The 14,621-nt window shown below is 45.8% G+C and overlaps 1 long non-coding RNA gene across 1 annotated transcript in view; it reads left to right on the top strand.

Moving 5' to 3' along the window:
* Positions 1 to 12,228, top strand: part of LOC138565924 (uncharacterized) — a 101,442-nt gene extending 89,214 nt beyond the window's left edge. Inside the window, exons 2-3 of the long non-coding RNA XR_011301709.1 lie at positions 8,710 to 8,824; positions 10,064 to 12,228. This is a non-coding gene — a long non-coding RNA (uncharacterized lncRNA). The remainder of the gene's footprint in view (positions 1 to 8,709; positions 8,825 to 10,063) is intronic.
* The last annotated feature ends 2,393 nt before the right edge of the window (positions 12,229 to 14,621 follow it).

Consider the following 14,621-nt stretch of genomic DNA (forward strand, 5'->3'; position numbering starts at 1 on the left):
CAAGGGGGGCTGAATGAACTCTATTGTTTATGCAGCTTTTGTGTTCTGTTATCCGAATTTTTATTTTTCTCTAAGTCTTCCATATATTGTTTTTTTTTTACAAGGGCACCATATTACATATACTACAAATTTAGAATTACAGTTAGTTAACACTTTTTGTCTCCATTGGCTATTTAATCCTAAATTTATTTCTGTAGATTTCCTCGTCTGCTGACAACACGAACAACTACCACATAGGTAGTGTCTCTCTAGCGCCCGCATTCCCCATGTTTCTGTGCTTTTATTTGTTTCGTAATGTCGGTCAACACTAAAGAGATAAGCGCACGGATAGCTTCTTGTTGTAGCTCCGCTTCACCCATCTCCCTGTCATGGCTGTCCCAGATATTTCAGGACACAGCAGACACACTTGCTCCTCTGAAAATGATACAATGTCGCAGACTGCCTTCGCAACCATGGGTTTCCGACCAACTCAGAGCAGCGCGACTTAGGCTGAGACAGACCGAACGCAAGTGGCGTACATCTTATTATCCCTTCCTTAGACATATTTATGAATCTTGTCTCTCTACCTATCTGGAGAATATTAAAACCACCGAAGCATGTTATTTCTCCTCTAAGATTGAAACAGCTCTGTGTCAGCCAAAAACATTATTCTCTATTGTCAAATCTCTGGCATCTTCAGATTCACTCACCTCTAGAGTTAAAACACCTCAAGAATTGTGTGACGGTCTCTCTCACTTCTTTACTAATAAAAATCGACGCTATCCGGACTAACATCGCCAAAACACTAGCTACTTCTGCTGATAGTGCGAGCAGTACCCCTAATGTTACATCATCAGATAATATCATTAAATGGTCCACCTTTGCACTTTTTACAGAGGGAGAAATACTAGCAGCTATCCATAAAATCAAATCTTCTTCCCTGTCTGACGCTATTCGGAGATTATGATAGAAATTGCACCAGATCTCCTAGTAGCTTTAACAACTGCTATAAATGACTCATGTCAATCGGGCAATGTTCCACATGAGTTGAAATCTGCTAGGGGGGTCCCACTTCTAAAAAAGCCCTCACTCGATCCAACTGTCTTAGCTAATTTCCGCCCTATCTCTTTGCTCCCCTTCTTGTCTAAACTACTCGAACTGCTAGTTGCACCCCTACTCTATTCATTTCTTGAATCCTCTAATATCTGCAACCCTGCACAGACTGGTTTTAGACCTGGCAGAGGTACTGAGAGTGTGTTAGTATCAGTCCAGGATGATATGTCCAGGCTGGTGGATTCACGTGGGGTGGGGGCCCTGATTTTATTAGATCTATCTGCATCATTCAACACTGTCGACCACCCCATCCTGCTACCCTGCCTTGCCCAGATAGGCATATCTGGACAGGTACTGGCCTGGTTCACCTCATTCCTGGCAGATCTTAAACAGACTCTCTATGCCACCTTTTCCTTCCACTCCTTGTTACATCACTTGTGGTGTCCCACAGGGCTTGTCTCTGTCTCTGATTCTATTTAATATCTACATTTGGGCCTTGGTGTGTCTCATCTGCTCCCATGGCCTTAATTGCTACTCCTATGCCGACGACACCCAGATTCTGATCCAGTTAGAACAAGATCGAACTGAGGTGTTGTCGTACCTTCGGAGTTGCTTGACAGCCGTTGGTGAGCTCAAACTGAATGGAGAAAGAAACAGAGGTCCTGTTGGTTGGGTCCCCCCTTGACCCCTCACTTTTCTCAGGTTTCTGCTTTCTGGCCTTCCACCCTTGGTCATCTCCCTATCCCTGTTGGTAAGGTGAAGAATTTGGGGGTTATTCTCTCTGCCTCCCTGTCTATGGCGAATCAAGTCACGGCCGTCTGCCAGGCAGGCCATTACCAAGGCAAGGTCCTGAAGAGGGTCCTTCCCATGATTCCGGATCGTCTCCACCCGACGGTGGTTGCAGCTTTAGTTCTCTCACCTAGACTACTGCAACTCACTGTATTTGGCCCAGCCGACTGGCCTTATTCAGCGGTTGCAGCGTCTACAAAACCTAGCAGCCCGGTTGGCCACTGGCACTCCTTATGGAGCCCATATCACCCCAGTGCTGCGCTCTCTTCACTGGCTGCCGGTCAGCCAGCGCATTAGGTTCAAGGACCTGTGTATAGTTCACCAAGCTTTTCATTCTCAATGCGCTGAATTTCTCCAATCTAAATTCTCCCGATATCAACCTGGGCGCCTTCTGCGCTCCTCTACTGGAGATCTCCTGACAGTACCCAGGTTTCGGCATACTAGGATAGGCGGCCGTGCCTTTTCCATTGCTGCGGCCAACCTTTGGAATGGACTACCACTCCCGATTAGGAAACTATCGAACCACCTGGTATTTAGGGAAGCTCTTAAAACTGCACTTTTCTAGGTATATTCCTTTCTACCTGCTATCTGGCTTTAACATGTTCTCCCTCTCCAGCGCCATGATGCTCTCGGGTGACCGTGCACTTAAGAAATTAACCTAACATAACATAGGCCTTTTACAAACCCTTTTTGAAGTTCAATAAACACCCTTGAACTGTGGTCACTGTCTTACTGTTGATACCATGCCTTCCTTACAGTACTGACTAGCCTAATGCGATTGGGGGCTGTGAGTCTAAGGAGAGAAGTTGGTTAAACCCTGACACTGCCTTGCGTCCTTGGCTCACTTCCAAGACAAGTAAAGATAAGAGATGAAATAAAGCGGATACATCACTGTGAAACCAGGGTAAACATGAGTCATAGAAGCACTAGCAGAAGCCAAGTCCCGGACACCGGGAAAACTGGAGATATTTATTTGTGCAGTATTTTCATTTCCTGGGAGGGCAACCCTGATACCAAAAGATATTGGGCCCCATTACAAGTATGCCGGTGTGGAATTAAAATGCCGGTAATTCCATTTACTGGCACATTTCTGCACCGGCATACTGCAGAATTGCCAGTGGGGGGTCTGTTTTATCTCCAGCCAAGAGCTGGAGGTGAGTCAGGTACGCCATTGGGAAAAAACAGCCGGTATTACCAGTGCCAGAGTTTGGAATGGGTATTAACATCCCTTACCTCCACTTGTAATCTGCTGGGAATTGCGGCAGACGAAGTGGCAGGAACGGTATCACTGATAGGGACGTGAATTCTGATGGATTTACCTGCGGAATACTACCAAACTCTTAATGGGGCCCATTGTGTACATTTAGTTAGAAACCACCAACTATCCTGCCACATTTTGGTTTCACTTTATGTCTTACCCAATTATTGTTTTTGCCCCTGCACTGTAACATTTACCTAATAAATCACCTTAAAGTTAAGTTTTCTGTATATTTCTGGTCATTGATCCGAGTATCGTATGTGACAGCAGCAAACGCAGTAGAGCTATAAAAAAAATGCAGTGAACTGTGGGGAACAAACTGTTCCAATTGCACTCTCTGCTCACATTTGCTATTATTTCAGATGAGGGCGATAATTATTGCAAGATAGAGTTGCCACAGGAATGATATTATAGCAAATTACATTAAGTTAGACAAAATATGATCAGGCTCTTAAATCTAGTACTAGTAACATGTATTTTTAAAAGTGTGTATTTATTGGGTATTTATAGTGCACTTATACACATTCTGATTCAAGGCATAGCAAGACAAGGGGGGGCAGGGATGAAAAATAAAAATGGTCCTACTACGCCTTGTGACATTCGGATTGTTCAAGTGCAGTAACTACAAGTGCGGGGGAGGCCGGAGGTGGGTGGGGGGGAGTTGTAGCGCTTATGTGAAAAATGAGCTAAAACAGCATAGCACCAGTGAGCAGCTATTTTGGACATTCACTTCCATCACCGTAATGAAAGCCTACGTTTTCGTGTGCGCAGTAAGTAAACGTGCATTTTTGTAGCAGAGGCATGGTCACAAAATGATGTCAAATAAACTGACTGTGGAGAATAGTTGTTGTATTGTCCGCTGAAGGACGAGCCAGAAAGGAAGTCGGAGCGCTCTGCAGGTGCAGTGATAAGGGATACCAGGAACGAAGGCAAGGAAGGGAAGCTGGGTTTTTCCACTGCTAGCTGGATTTTTCCACTCTCTGCTCCTTATGCTTGTGGTCTGCTCTTCGGCCTAGGGCAGTCATAACCAAGAGAGGCGGGGATTCCCCCATAAAGAGAAGAGGTATTCCTCTTGGAAAGACAGTTAGAATTTGGAACGCTGGGTGATGCAGTCTCGCTGAGAGGGAGGACCCTCCGCTACAGACCCCATTAGTATGAGTGATCTCTCTGTCTACCTGCTCTGGGACTTGAGGTGGCCGAGATGAAGCTGTCTTCTGCAACCATTATAACGGTGATGCATTTTCTTTATGTTTATATATAAATAATTATATGTTATGTGTGTTAGTTATGTGTGTATGTAAAAGGTGTGAATAAAAGGCCTATAATGAGCCGTTTTCTTTTCTTATAACTATTGGTCTAAATGTGATTTTTTGCCTATCTGAGTCAAATAACTTGTTTTGTTAGGGTCTAGGAGGACGTACAAATGAGGTCCCTCCACGTGGCCAAGCAAAAGCAAAACATTTTGCCATTGTGAGCAGAGTCTTTGTGCTAATATTGATGCCAAAGAGCCCTGCCAATCTGAGACTTCAAAGTTTTGGACTCAGAAAGGCATCAATTTGAGAAGAGAAATGTGTGTTGTGAGGTATTGACGATAGGGACGTGAAATATCCATTTGGTAAAATGAGTTCCCTATTTAGGAAAAAGGGAAACTCTGCAGGAGGAGACTGTTCTGAGGTGACTATTCCAGGATGGACCAAGAGTCTGTATGATAAAGTTGCACAGACATAGGCATGTGGTGCAGGTCTGAGCGAGACCTGGGACACGAGTATATGAGAGGCGAGTCCAGCTGAAGTGGTGGGCTGCCTGCATAAGGTGCCGGCGGAAAAGGGAAAATAGTGTTCAGCCTTAGGTAGGAGGGGCTGGATTCTGTTGCATGCCTTTCGCAAGATGCACCAACCGAATGTGGAATTGCAGGCGAGTGTCCTGAAATTGGAAAAGGAGCTGGTTGCTGAGAAACAGATTGCGTTAATGAAGCAGCTCCAAAAGAAGTTGTATCATGATAAGGCAGACAGATATCAAGTAGCAGCTGAGCGCGCTGCTGTAAGGGTTGCCTGTTACAAATATAGAAAGAGACGTGGGAGAGTGAATTTGTGTAAAATGGCAACTGTAATTGCCTCCGTAGGGGTGGATTGGGACCATGATAAATGGATTGGAGATGTATTTGATAGTACGAGTGCCGATAGTGGTTCGGAGCCAGAGGTTTTGCCTAGGCCGGAATCTGGCTGTAAGGAGTTAACTGCTAAACCAGTGATACGTAGGTGAATGGGTCCTAATCAGAATAATCCCGGAGCAGGGATGGTGGATATGACAGTGCTCAAGGATTATTCTCAGCAGGAGATTGGGGAAATCATTAGCCGATTGAAACATAGAGCTGATGAATCCTTGTTAACTTGGATGGTCAGGTTATTTGATGGAGGGGCGGCAGCTATCCGTGTAGATGCGAAGTACTCTGCCAGATTTTTGCCCTTGACACAGGAAATCCAGGTGCAGGAAATGTTATGAGTAGGCACCCCTCGAGAAGACGATGAGGGAGAGGTTCAAATATCTTTGCTACATCTAGCAGCCTAAGGGTGTAATCGTAAGTATCCGCTCACCTCGGAGTGGCAAGCGTGGAAAGGAAGTGGTACACATTGAGAGAGGCCATACAACGAGTAAGGGAATACGCCATGAAAGAGGCAATTCATTTAGACACTACTTAAAAACATAGGAATTGTAGCATTGTCTGTTTCTGATAGGAATACAATTATTAGAGCTGCTCCACCCACGTATAAGAATGTCATTATGACCTTTGAGCCGGGTCTGTGGCTCAGTGGACTAATGCATCCACTAAGGAGACCTGTGTTTGACCTCATTGTCACAGGTTCAAATCCTGGTAGGTACACTCAGCCCTTCATCCTTCCGAGGTTGATAAAATGAGTACCATTAAGTTGGGTGTCAATAAACATCTGTTATTAGAGCCAAGATGCCCCTTCGGGGGTGAAGGTGTGCCTTACAAATACGTCTGTTATGTTATGTTATTGGTGGGAATGACAGGCAAAATGACTGATGAGGTGGTGGATGTGATTAGACAATTGGCAGACCTCGGAGAATGGGAAAAAACAGAGGAACGACCCAGAGACCGGGAAAGAGAGGGGAGAAGCGAAAGACGCACCCCTGGGAAGAGATTTGACAGCCAAGATTCCCATTTATCCAGAAAGGATATGTTTTTAGCACTGCTAAAAGATGGAGTGCCACAGGAAGACATTGATGGGATTGAGACGTGGGAAATGTATCAATTGTATAAAAAGCGAGGATTAAAAGAGTGTTACAAACAAGTAAAACAACAGCAAGTACACAAGTCTAGTAAGGAGGTGGGTCCTTCTGCACCACCTACTGGGGAGGGAGGCAATGAGTCCCTAGGGATGTTTCCACAAACCCCTCCAATGTATGCGGACTTGAGGAAAATGGTGAGTGCGATGGTGGAAATGGAGTCTAAAAACACACACTCAAGTACGAATAGGCTAATGCTCAAACTCTGGTAACAACAGCCCTTATTAAGGTAGGCCGACGACCTCATGTAAAGGTGAATGATTTTGGCAATCAGGAAACATACAGGGGGTCCGCCCCTTAATTGATACCTGGGTGGAGGCCTCATTGATACATGGAAATCCTTCAAGGTTCAAGGGACGATATTTTACAATCACAGCTTTAGGGGGGGGAAGAGACCCCTGCCGTTCAGACTGAAATAGATATGAAAATTGGAAGTTTAAAAAGAGACACCTAGCAGGTGTTAGTTGTCCCCACTCCCAAATACATTATTGTATTTGACATTCTAGAGGGGTTAACCCTTGGATTGTGAGGTAAACTTTATCAGTTTGTGGTGAGTGCTTTCACTTGTACTCCCGTGATCATCAGACAATTAAAAATGCCCTCGGAGCAGGTTCCGATAGCCACGAAAAGAGTATCCAAGAAACAATATCGAATTCCCAGGGGTCAGAAGGATATTTCGGAAACCATTAAAGCGTATGCAGAAGCCGGTGTATTGCGTCCCGTAACTACGGCATGGAACAATCCGATCTTGCCTGTTAAGAAATTGGACGGAAGCTACAGGATGACTGTAGATTATCGCAAGTTAAATAAACACACTCCTCTGTTAATACCAGCAGCACCTGATGGAGTGACTTTAATTGAAAATGTAGAAACATTTGAGGGAACCTGGTATGCGGTGCTAGATTTGGCTAATGCCTTCTTCACCGTACCGATTGCTGATGAATGTCAGGAGCAGTTTGCATTTTCCTAGAATAGGAGGCAGTATACATTCCAACACCTACCAATGGGATATATGCATATCCCAACAATCTGTCACCGGCTGGTGGCAGAAAACTTAGATAAGATTCTGTGCAAACCAGATGTGCAAATTGTGCATTACATTGATGACATATTATCCAAGGCAAAGATGAGCATAGTGTGCAAGTGCACCTAGACCTTATCAGGAAAGGACAAAGGAGGGATGGGTGGGAGATTAATGACACTAAAACCCAGGGTCTGGTAGAGACTGTGATTTTTCTGGTGATACGGAGGCACAATGGACATCAAGAAATGGTGCCAAAAGCCAAACAAAAGATCCTTGAGTTTTCTACTCCGAGGACTAAGAAAGAAGCTCAGCAGTTTATTGAGCAGTTTGGATTCTGGAGACAACATATACCATATTTGGGACACATTCTTGCTCCCCTTCACAAAGTAACACACAAGAAAATCATTTATGGCTGTTGAGGGATGGAGAGGTGGAACTCAACGTATCTGTACAGGATGTTTATGTCATTTGGAGTTTGTGGCAAAAACACGACAGGAAGCGAGTGCCTTTAGGATTTTGGAGTCAGAAGTTGCCCAAGGCTGGTGATAGGTATACTCCATTTGAGAAACAATTGTTAGCATATTACTGGGTAATTGTGGATACAAAACAAATGACAGTGGGTCATGACGTATTTATCCGACCCGAAATACTTATCATGTAGTGGATATTGAGCTCCCCTAAAACACATAGATTAGGGCATGCACAAGAGGCCAGTATCATCAAATGGAAATGGTACATTCAAGATCGTGCCAAGACAGGAAAGGCGGAGTAGCAAAATTACACGAACAAGTGGTGAGAGTTCCGCTAGTAGATTAGGAGCCTGAAGAGGAAATAACAACTGGTGAATCTCCGGTCAAATGGGGAATTCCCCATGGAGAATTATCGAATGTGCAAGTGCAGCATGCCAGGCTTACTGATGGTTCAGCCAAATATGTGGGAATTGAGCGACACCGGAAAGCAGTAGCGCAAAATCCCAAATCAAAAAAGGTTTTAAGCACCTCTGGAAAAGGGAAGAGTAGTCAATTTGCGAAACTGTATGCCGTGTATCAGGCTTTGAAACAAGAGACGCCTGGGTGTTGTCACATTTATACGGACTCATGGTCCATGGCAAATGGATTGGTGGTATGGTTGCCTACATGGCAAAATAATGGATGGAAGAATTATGCTAAAGAGTTATGGGGCAAGGAACTATGGCAAGACATTGCTGAGATGCTAATGCATACTACAGTAACTGTGTATCATGTAGACGCACATTGTGCAAATGATTCATTAGAATGATGGTTCAATTCTGTTGCAGACGAACATGCCAAAATTCCGGTCATGAACACAAGAGCTGAGGAGGACGATTTGGAAGGGATTGCTAAATGGGCCCACCAGAAGATTGGACACCTCAGAGAGAAAGCTACTATAAGGTGAGCGCAAGACAGGGGACTTAGCATTCCATTAAAGGTTGTGAATACAGTGATTTTACAGTGTGCCATGTGCCAGCATCAGAAGCAGAGATCTATTCCACATATAATTCATGGCACTCTGAAAGAGGTAAATTGCCTGGACAAATATGGCAGATTGATAATATCGGCCCCTTGCCTATTAGCCGGGGATGTCAATATGCGTCTACAATTGCGGACACATGTTCCGGTTACTTAGTGGAGTTACCATGTAAGAGAGCTACCCAATTGAACACGATTAAATTGTTAGATCAAGTGGCTGTGTATTATGGAGTTCCCTTACAAATTCACAGTGACAATGGGTCCCAGTTTAAGGGAAAGTTGGTTCTAGACTATTGTCAAGACAAAAGAATTGAATGGATCTTTCATGTCCCTTACCACCCTGAGGCTTCGGGGTTAATTGAGAGGATGAATTGATTTTTGAAAAAACAGTTGTGAAAAACTGGTGAGGGTACCTTGAAAGGGTGGCAGAAACGTGTGCTAGAGGCAGTTCAGATACTTAATAATCGTCCCATTGATGACTGTGAAACTCTGTTGATGCGCATGTTAATGCCAGCCTTGTAATTCAGACCTAACAAAGCATTGGAAAGCCTTCTGTATTGGGAAATGTCATCTGGGGCGTTGGCTCCTTATCGTGCCACTCCTGAGTCTGCTGGGGTGGATTTGCATGCAAGGGAAGAAATTTGATTGGAGCCCAGAGGCATCATTGTGATTGAAACAGGGATTGGAGTACAAATTCCATCTGAACATATGGGATTAATTGCCCCTAGATCTGGACTAGCCCTAAGAGGTATTCAGGTATTGGGAGGGATTGTGGATGCAGACTATCAGGGAGAAATGAAGGTCATCCTTATGACTAGTGGAGAAAATATGTTGCCTATTCATAAGGGAGATCGGGTGGCACAATTGATACTGGTATCTGTTAAATTGTCCCTGGTGAAGAAAGGGGAGCCACCAACAGTAGCGACAACCCATGGGGACAGAGGGTTTGGGTCAACAGATAAAATGGTTCTGGGCGCCAAGGTGTGGGTGGAGAAGCCTAATGGTCCGCCCGTACCGGCGGATGTGATAGCACTGGGAGATCATCAAGTGGTTCTTGTGATGGAACCTGGTAAATGAAAATGGACACATGTTCCTGCTGACAAATGTTATTTGAGCGAATGATGTACTCTGCTATCTTGTTTTTGCATTCTGATTTTCTAGATCCTGAGAATGCTGGTTGTCTGTGTGCGGCACGATGGAGTGTATTCAGGAGGGTCCGGGGACATGCTTGGAGAGGTGGCAAATGTCAGATGGAATCGGGGATATGATTGAAAACTGACACACCTGCTACAACCTTTGCACCGGATGATGCGTCCATTGCAGAATACTGCGGTGCTTTGAGAAAACGGCGAGGGCAGAAGTGCAATGCCCTGCTCTTGCCCCCATCTGTAGTTTCTATGCCCTTTGTGCAACACGGCTCATTGTCGGGAAGCCTGAGAATACATTGATTTACCTGGCTCGGCGGCTGGTGAACCTTTTGCGTTTCTGTTTGGCAGATGTGCACGATTCCACAAATCTGATTTCCACCTGCCTTGTAGCTATAACAACGCCTATCCCGATATTAAGAAATCTATTCAGGGTCTTGCATGAAGATTCATTGGTCGAGGATTCTGATGTCAGAAATTCTCTTTCTGTTTACGAGTATTGTAAGTTCTGCGCAGACACAGATGGAAAAACATGACTCGCATCATTACTTACAATATCGCTTCTGCTGATGTTTGTTATCAAATGACTTGTGATTTGAACTATATTGGTAAATGTCAACAACTAGATTTGAATCAGAATGAGGGAAGAACTGGTTTAAGCAGCGCTTATGCGCGCTACCAACAAATGATTGTGTTGATGTATCGAATACCATGTTGTGTAATTTTACCGTATTAACTGCCAGTCCCCTGAACCATGTGAAACTTCCCACGGGCTGGTTGTTCTCCTGTGGGAACTATACCTATTCATATATTCCTGCTAACATTTCAGGTGGCCCCTGTGCTTTAACGCATCTTGGCCTAATGATGTTTCCTTTGCAGCCTGCTATTCGGCAGTCTACGCAATTTGTACTTTATATCACCTGATTGTAATTCTGATGAGCATTTGTTGTCTGAAACCGAAGTGCTGGCATTGGCCATTTAGTTGATAGGGATTTGGGGTCTAGCAGCAGAGGGTTATAAAACCATGATTAAATTGGCTTGCTTAGTAGTGAAAGGGCTTAACGAGACTTCGCAGGCTTTAACAGAGTTATTATTAGATAATAGACATTTTAGAAAAGCTATTTTGCAGAATAAGGCTGCTATTGATTATTTGTTTTTGAAGCATAATTTGGGGTGTGATGCAGTAGAATGGATGTGTTGTTTTGATTTGGAGGACCATTACCGTTCCTTTGAAAAGCATATCAAGGGATTAAAAGATCTTGTTGCCTGGGTCACCCAGGATCAGGACAGGGATTGGTGGGGTCAGGTGTTTGCATGGATTCCCAAGGCATTACGTTCTGTCTTTATTTGGATTTTTGGTGTTATTATATTGATTTGTTGTTGTTGTATTTCATGTATTCCGAATTTGTGGAGGATGTTTCGGAGGTTTTGGGAACCATCCTTTTGTTCATTGGGTTATGGTAGTTGATTGCCCAAGGGGTGGACTGTAGCGCTTATGCGAAAAATGTGCTAAAACAACATGGCGCCCGTGAGCAGCCATTTTGGACATTCACTTCCATCACCGCAATGAAAGCCTATGTTTTCATTGGCGCAGTAAGTAAATGTGCATTTTTGTAGCAGAGGCCAGGTCACATAATGCTGTCAAATAAACTGACTGTGGAGAATAGTTGTTGTATTGTCCGCTGAAGGACGAGCCAGAAAGGGAGTCAGAGTGCTCTGCAGGTGCAGCGATAAGGGATACTGGGAACGAAGGCAAGGAAGGGAAGCTGGGGTTTTCCACTTCTAACTGGATTTTTCCACTCTGTGCTCCTTATGCTTGTGGTCTTCTCTTTGGCTGAGGGCATTCATAGCCAAGAGGGGCAGGGATTCCTCCATAAAGAGAAGAGGTATTCCTCTTGGGAAGACAGTTAGAGTTTGGACCCCCCAGGTGATGCAGTCTCGCTGAGAGGGAGGACGCTCCGCTCAAGAACTCGTTAGTACGAGTGACCTCTCTGCCTACCTGCTCTGGGACTTAGCAGGGTTGAGGTGGTCAAGATGAAGGTGTCTTCTGCAACCATTATAATGGTGTTGCATTTTCTTTATAATTCTGTACAAATGATTATATGTTATGCGTGTTAATTATGTGTGTATGTATAAGCTGTGAATACAAGGCCTATAATGAGCCATTTTCTTTTCTTGTAACTATTGCTCAAAGTGTGATTTCTTGCCTATCTGAGTCCAATAACTTGGTTTGTTGGGGTCCAGGGAGACATATATATGAGGTCCCTCCACATGGCCAAGCAAAAGCCAAACAGGAGTGCTGGTCAGGGTGGAAGGGCCCGTGAGAAAGTGAATGCCAGGGGAGGCCAGGTGGACAAAGCCAGGAGAAAGCAGAGAGTGCAGGGGAGGGACAGTCCACAACCTAAGTGTGAGGTAAAGGGCTGGAAGGGCTCAAGGGGTGAATGCCCTGCCAGGCTAGTGCAGGGGGAGGGGGCCCAGAAGGGCACGTGCAGGTTAAGGGGGGGGAGGTCAGAGGAGCCCAAGTGCAGGGGTAAACTGGACGAGGAGGGCCTGCTGCCCTGTAAAACTATGAAGGAACCAGGTAGCCAGTCAAGAGGCAGACAGGGACATTAGCAGGGGAGGTGGAGAGGGAAGGAGGAGGAAGAGAAAAGGAAGGTCTTTAGAAGCTTCCGGAACTTAAGGAGATCCAGCTAAAATCTGAGGAGGGCAGGGAGACCATTCCAGAGGGAGAAATCTGCTTGGAGAAGAGTCTGATCTCCAGAGAGTTGGAGCTAGAAGACTGAAGGGCTCTAGCAGGAAGGTATTTAGAGAGAGTTGGATGTAACGGAGTCCCAGCCCCCAGAAAGCCTTGTGGATAATGCAGGGGAGATGCGACTTGATGCTCGCAGCAACCGGGAGCGTGAAGAGATTTTAGGGCTGTAGAGATGCAAAGGATAAATCTTGCAGTCCTATTCTGGATTAGTTGAAGGGGGCAAAGGGAGGAGTAAGGTAGATTGAGGAAGAGGCTGTTGCAGTAGTCTAGCCTGGAGAGGACCAGAGCTCTGGCGACATTGGGCCTCATTACGAGTCACTCGGTATGGAAATAACGGTGGCGGTAAACCCGCCGCCACCGTTGTTTCCATACCGGGTGATCTCGAGTCCTACAGGCGGATGTGTCATTCCCGCCAGGTCTGACCTGGTGGGTTAAACACCACCCGCCTGCAGGCGGACATTGGAAACACCGGCACCATCACAAGATGGTGCCGGTGTTTCCATGGTCCCCATTCCTATTGTGTCCTATGGGACTCAATGGGAATGGGGATTTACCGAATTCCGCCTCTGGAATTCCGGGGTCACCAGGGTTGTAATGCCCCAGTAATTCCGGGAATCACGGAGGCAGAATGGTAATACGAGTCCGGCGGTAACTGAGCTGGAAAAACCAGCATGTTACCGCCGGACTCGTAATGAGGCCCATTGAGTTTCTGGCGGAAGATGAAGAAAGGGAGAATGCCTCTGAGGAAGTACAGCTGAAAGTGGGTCTTCTTGGTAAGGTCAGTGATGTGAGGAGAGAGGAAGAGTGAGGAGTCGCAGACGAGTCCAAGGTTTTTAGCCTCACAGGAGGGACAGGGGCGGGGCCCATGCAGGACAGCCGGAGTGTAGAAGGGAAGGAGGGAGCAGGGGTCCCAATGAAAAGGATCTGTATCTTACTGGCATTAAGGCTGAGATTGTTAGCAATGCACCATGCCTGAATAGCAGACAGGCAGTCAGGAATGAGAGAGGAAGAGGAGGAGACAGAGGAGGGAAGCTTGAAGGAGAGCTGCATGTCATCCACATAACACTGGACATTAGGAGAGAAGGTGGAGATCAAATGGGCAAGAGTGGCCAGCTAGATGATCAAAAGCCAAGGCGAGAGGATGGAGCCATGAGGGACACCGCTGGTGGAGGGTGAAATGGAGGAGAGAAAAGGGCCCAGTTGAACCTGGGAAGATTGGTCAGAGAGGAAAGAGGTCAACCAGTCCAGAGCCAGGTCCATGATGACAAGGGTATCACAGAGCTGATTTATAAGGGTGGCACGATTGACCATATCAAAGGCAGAGGAAAGGTCAAGAAGGATGAGAATGGAAGGAGAGTTGGAATAGAGATTAGAGAGCAAGTCTTCACGGGTGTTCAGAAGGGCACTCCCATGCCTTTGGCAGCTATGAAGCCAGACTGCTGATTGTGGAAACAACTAGCAGATTCTGTGTGGTGGAAGCAAGGAGATTGCCAGCTTCTCCAAGAGTTTGCCCAGGAAGGGGGTAATGGAGGGCAGTAGTTATCTGGACAGGAATGGACGGCAGAAGGCTTTTTGAGGAGAGACTGCTTGAGGAGTGAGGGGAAGGATCCAGGGGCAAAGGAGTGATTGCAGAAATCAGCCAAGGCTAGAGCAGGGGAGACAATGTGTCACAAGCTTCTCTCTTTCTCACCTGTTTTTCCTTGCTTGTGGTCTTCTTGGATGCGACTTCCTTCTTCCTCACTGTCCGAGACTGATACAGGTTGGAGCGCGAGTCTTTGGGTTCTAGTGTGGCAGCCTGCTGCTTAAGCCGGATAGCGTTCAG

Source organism: Ambystoma mexicanum, chromosome 2p (genome assembly GCF_040938575.1).
Source record: "Ambystoma mexicanum isolate Mex_15411 chromosome 2p, UKY_AmexF1_1, whole genome shotgun sequence".
Taxonomy (NCBI): domain Eukaryota; kingdom Metazoa; phylum Chordata; class Amphibia; order Caudata; family Ambystomatidae; genus Ambystoma; species Ambystoma mexicanum.